This window comes from Cynocephalus volans, chromosome X, assembly GCF_027409185.1.
Source record: "Cynocephalus volans isolate mCynVol1 chromosome X, mCynVol1.pri, whole genome shotgun sequence".
NCBI classification, from domain to species: Eukaryota; Metazoa; Chordata; class Mammalia; order Dermoptera; family Cynocephalidae; genus Cynocephalus; species Cynocephalus volans.
Genome location: NC_084478.1, coordinates 39152507 through 39158506, shown reverse-complemented (window position 1 = coordinate 39158506; position 6000 = coordinate 39152507).

Below are 6000 nucleotides of genomic sequence, written 5' to 3'. Positions count from 1 at the left end.
TTGTGGCAATTTGTTACAGCTGCCCTGGAAAACCAATACAGATGAGTAGAAAGAGGAAGTGGCCTGTTTCCTCCCAAGAACAATACAGTCCTTAGCTAAAGGTACTTCTGGTGTAAGGCTGCGAGGGCTTGGTCATTGTGGCAGAAACAGAAGTAAAGGGGTTAATTACAGGCAATATCAAATACATTTTTAATTAAATATAATAAATAAAAGATTGCTGACATTAGATTGGGGAGGAGGAAGCAGCAAAAACAATGGACAGGGACCTAGATGGAGAATTCTGAGCTGAATAATAAGTCACTAAAGGGAGATGGGCTGATTCTGAGCTTTGAGGTTCTAGTGGGTCTCTAAGAACTATATTCTTGGTGGGTTATTTTAGCTTTGTTTTAAACCTATCATAAACACTAGGGTGTTGCAGAGGGCTCAGGCAGATACCATTTTTGAAGGCACCGAAGTCTATTAAAAAATAAAGATATTTTTAAATGTAAAAAATAAATGTCCTTATTTTATTTTACAATTCTGCTAATTTATTTGCAATTATATAATAAGAATTACCTTTACTCCAGTTTTCAATACCTTGTTTCTCATTTTCTTTTTTTAAAATTTGACAGTTTTTGAATTGAAACATAATTGATTATACATATTTTGGGGGTACAGAATTGGATATCAATACATATGTACATTATGTGGTGATCAAATCAGGATAATTGGTATACTCATGTTTACAAAACATAATTGATCTTTGTGATTCTTAACTAATTTCTTGTTAAAATTCTTTAAATTATGAACAGAAATCTGTATTTTCTGAACATATTTAAGTATATTTAAACAGAAAAGAGACGTTTTTATTTTTACACAGTTTATGGTATTTTTCTTATAAGCATTACTGTTACAGAGCTAAGTTGAAAATTTGCTACATTACTGCTTTTGAGACTCATCCATATGGACTGATAAAGGGTTGGTTCTCTTCGGTCTTAAGAAAGCATAGGTACTTTGGCATTCACCAACCTAAAATGAAGTTTGTTCCCTATTGGATAATATAATGCTCTATAGCTAACACTTTTCATTGGTTGACCTACCAACTGTTAATGTCCCTTGCTTTCTATTCATTTTTCTGCAATTATTTGAAAGCTGTTGTGTGAACTAGTGAAAACAAAAGAGAGTTAGAACTAGGTAATAGACCTAGGAGTTTACATGCCAGTCATTTTGTCAGTTTTCAATTATTAATCATTTCTGACACAAATATTTGGTAATGCTACTATGTAGCATAGAAATATAGCATTTTTTTGTTTAGCTTTTCACTAAATAGTAATGAGGAACACACTTTCATAAATTCCATGTGAAGCTGGCATTTCTTTTCTTCATTATGACTTAATATTTCATATTCTACATGTCTGCAAAGGGAGTGAGGCTTAAAAAATATATTTTTTAAAACTTTTCTCTTTAAAAATTTCAAAAAAAACATTACTTTGTCCATTTGAGTCCTAAAAGCATATAAAAGTGTGAGGGTACTTCAAAAAGTTCATGGAAAAATAGAATTAAAAGAGAATACAATCTCTGTTTTAAAAAGTAAGGTAATGTAGTTAATGAAGTTAGGCATGAACTATCCAGAGGACATTTATCTTTTTTTAAAAAAATGGTATGGAGGTTCCTCAAACAATTGCAGATAGATCTACCATACGACCCAGCTATCCCACTGTTGGGAATATACCCAGAGGAATGGAAATCATCAAGTCGAAGGTATACCTGTTCCCCAATGTTCATCGCAGCACTCTTTACAATAGCCAAGAGTTGGAACCAGCCCAAATGTCCATCATCAGATGAGTGGATACGGAAAATGTGGTACATCTACACAATGGAATACTACTCAGCTAAAAAAAGGAAGGAAATACTGCCATTTGCAACAACATGGATGGACCTCGAGAGAATTATATTAAGTGAAACAAGTCAGGCACAGAAAGAGAAATACCACATGTTCTCACTTATTGGTGGGAGCTAAAAATTAATATATAAATTCACACACACACACACACAAAACCGGGGGGGGGGAAGAAGATATAACAACCACAATTACTTGAAGTTGATCCGACAAGCAAACAGAAAGGACATTGTTGGGGGGGAGGGGGGGAGGGAGAAGGGAGGGAGGTTTTGGTGATGGGGAGCAATAATCAGCCACAATGTATATCGACAAAATAAAATTAAAAGAAAAAAAAGAAACTGTAAGCAAATAAATTTCATTTTCTTTATAAATCAAAAAAAAATTAGGCAAAAATACTGGCTAGGTACAAGAACTCGTGTGGTGTCAGATTTCTGGTTGTGTAACCTTAGATTTTAGTCTGATTCCTCCATGCTCAAGTGCCCCATCAACCTTCAGTCTTGATCATTATCTCAATATGGGAAGCAAAATGATGATATTGTCTCATGCCTCCTGCATTTACTAGCCAAAATTATTTTTCAAAAATAAGTTTTCCTTATTTCCAATGTGGTTAGCTTGAAATACAGTTGGTATAGAAAAGGCAGGACGAATGTATACTTTTCCCCCTTTATTTGTCTCTTTTCAGAATAATGAGTTGGGTTCCTACTAACCTCCAATGATGACTAATAAAGTTTTTTAGTATGTTTATGTACACATGGGTGTTTAAATATTTGATGTGTCCCAATTCATTGTAGTTATTATCCTCATGGAAGCTCAAATTGTCCCAACTTATGCTCTGTCTTCATTTTTAATTGAAGGCAGACAACATTGCATCCAGAGTTCCTTCTCTGCAGGAGATAATGAGGTGCTGATGAATCTCTGTGATGCTTTAAAAAACAAACAAAAATTCTGCATGTTTGGGTAAGGATAACATATATTCCTATTTTTGTGTAGAGCGAGTGGCACATCTTTTAAATTAAACTTCTCCATTTCATAGAAAGTGGTCAAGTTAGTAAAAGAAGGTATTTGGTAAACTAAGACAGAAGGAAAGACATAAAAAGTTGGTTTTGGTGGGTTCCCATAAAATAGGAAGCTCTCATGGGGACCTTAAAGGATGGCAAACAGGAAGATACAATTCTAAAAAATTATAATAAATCACCAGGAAAAAATCAGAACAGAATTAACAGTCCTCATTTTAATTTATGAGAAGCATTCAACAACACTGAGTGTTTTCTTAAGAACCTCTCTCTTCAAATCATATGCTTGCTCTACATCCTTCTCCTATTTTTTACTTGTAGGAGTTCCACAGGCTGTGGCACTTTGACAATGACAGCCTCACTCTCTTGGCCTCGGAGGACCGAACTCCTGTGACATCTTTCAAAAGCAGTTCTATCGAATTCCCTGTAATGTTTTGCTCCATCTCTAATTTACACCTAATTTCCAATCCCAACATTCTATAACCTAGAGCAAATTTCTACTAGAACCACTCCTCTCTTCAAACAAAATATTTTCTTCTCCTCCAAAATCTGTTATTTTGCTTATTTTTTTTTTCTGTTTCTCCTTAAAGGACCATCATCCTCTTGATTATCCAGACTCAGAATCTAGCTGTCATTTTTATTACCTTTGTTGTCTTATAACAAACCAACTACAAACTTCTGCAATTAGCTTACTCAGTGGACATTTTATATAAACCAAATCATCTCCATTATTACTTTGTGGAACTCCAACTCAGGATCTTATGGTCTCCTGCTATTGACACCTGCAATATTCTGAGTGGCTTTTAACTTCAATATGTCTATCTCACATTAGCAAATAAAGCTCCCTAAATTATATCTTCCCATTTAGGATATATTAGTCATCCTACATAGTCTAGAATGCAATTACATGTAATAATGGTCACCTGGCTTTTCAACAACTTTATATGCTTTCATCATGTCTTCCCAACTAGATTATAAAGATTATTTTTCATTGCATACTATGAAAATAAAAATAAATGGGTTGTTGAGGTAGAACAACCAAGGACCCCAAATAGCTGAAGTAATCCTGAGAAAAAACAAACAAACAACAACAAAAAAAAACATGGAGGCATAACACTACCTGAATTCAAATTATACTACAAAGCTATAATAACCAAAACTGCATGGTACTGGCCAAAAAATAGAAACTCAGACCAGTGGAGTAGAATTGAGAACCAGAAATCAACCCCCAGGCTTACAGCCATCAGATATTGGACAAAGGCAACAAAAATCTACATTGGGGAAAAGATTGCCTCTTCAAAAAGTGGTGCTGGGAAAACTGGATATCCATATGCAGAAGAATGAAACTAGATATGCACCTCTCACCATACACTAAAATGAACTCAAAATGGATTAAAGTCTTAAGTATAAGACCTGAAACTGTAAAATTACTAAGGGAAAATATAGGTGAAACACTTCAGGAACTAGGTCTGGACACAGACTTTATGAACATGAGCCTGAAAGCACAAGCAACAAAAGAAAAAATGAACAAATGGGACTATATCAAACTAAAAAGCTTCTGCACAGCAAAGGAAACAATCAACAGGGTGAAATGACAACCTACAGAGTGGGAGAAAATTTTTGCTAACTACACATCCAACAAGGGATTAATATCCATAATCAAGGAATTCAAACAATTATGCAGTAAAAAAACTAATAACCCAATTAAAAAATGGGCAAAGGAGCTGGATAGACATTTTTCAAAGGAAGACACCCCAATGGCCAACAGATATATGAAAAATGCTCAACATCACTAGTTATCAGGGAAATGCAAAATTAAAACCACATTGATATATCAACTCACGCCAGTTAGACTGGCTATAATCAAAAAGATGGTGAATAACAAATGATGGCGAGGATGTGGAGAGACGGGAACGCTCCTACACTGTTGGTGGGACTATAAATTAGTACAACCACTATGGAAATAGTATGGAGGTCTCTCAGACAACAACAGATAGATCTACCATACAATCCAGCAATCACACTTCTGGGTATATACTCAGAGGAATGGAAATCATCATGTTGAAGGGATACCTGTACTCCCATGGTCAACGCAGCTCTGTTTACAATAGCCAAAACATGGAACCAACCTAAATGTCCATTGATGGATGATTGGAAAGGAAACTGTGGTATACATACACCATGGAATACTACTCTGCCATAAAAAAGCATGAAATTCTTCCATTTGCAACAACACGGGTGAGCTTGGAGAAACTTATGTTGAGTGAAACAAGCAAAGCACAGAGAGAGAGATACCGCATGTACTCACTCATAAGTGGGAACTAAGAGAGAAGGAAGGAAAGAAAGACGTCCACTGTTGGACTTGCAGAAGGAGAGAATGCACTTAGATATACAAAGTGGAGTGGGGGAAAGAAGGAGGCTGGGGATAATTGGGTGGGAGACACGGAATACAACTGCAATTTTTGGTAAAGGGCATGCTGCCAGTACGGGTCTGGCCTTCACATCTTGGGCCAAGGGGTGACCATCAGGTTTTTAGCTCATGAATATTAAGAACCAATAAAAAAAGTGATAAAAGGATAAGAGAATAAATGAAAGGAATTTGAAAAGGGAAGACAGTAATCTCTGTTGTGCAGAATAGTGAACAAAGAATAAATAAAATATAAAGGAGAATATGTGTGTTGTTTTTGTTAGCCAATGAGTGCTCACATGGCATTTTTGGGCAAACTGGAAATATAAAACTTTCTTCAGCAAACTCTTCTGGAAACTGTCTTAATCTAAAAACAAATCAGTGATGCCTCCAAAGTGGAGGCACCCATTTAGGTGTGGTGCCCTGGGCACCACCTGCACAGGCCTGAACAGCAACTCTGTTTATAACATGTGGCTGTGCCATCATCAGTATGTCGTGGCTGTCATTTGGGCCTCACTTTTCGAATCAGTATAAGAGGCATGGTAATTTCTGACACACTTGTTTCTCTTGATTATTGCAAAGATAATAGTATTCAATCACCTTAACTGGTGTAGAGTGCAGGTTGGAAAGAAATCAAGTTGTAATAAAATTCAAAACTTTAAGAATATTTAGAATGACAGGAATTAGAAAGTGCTGAGATG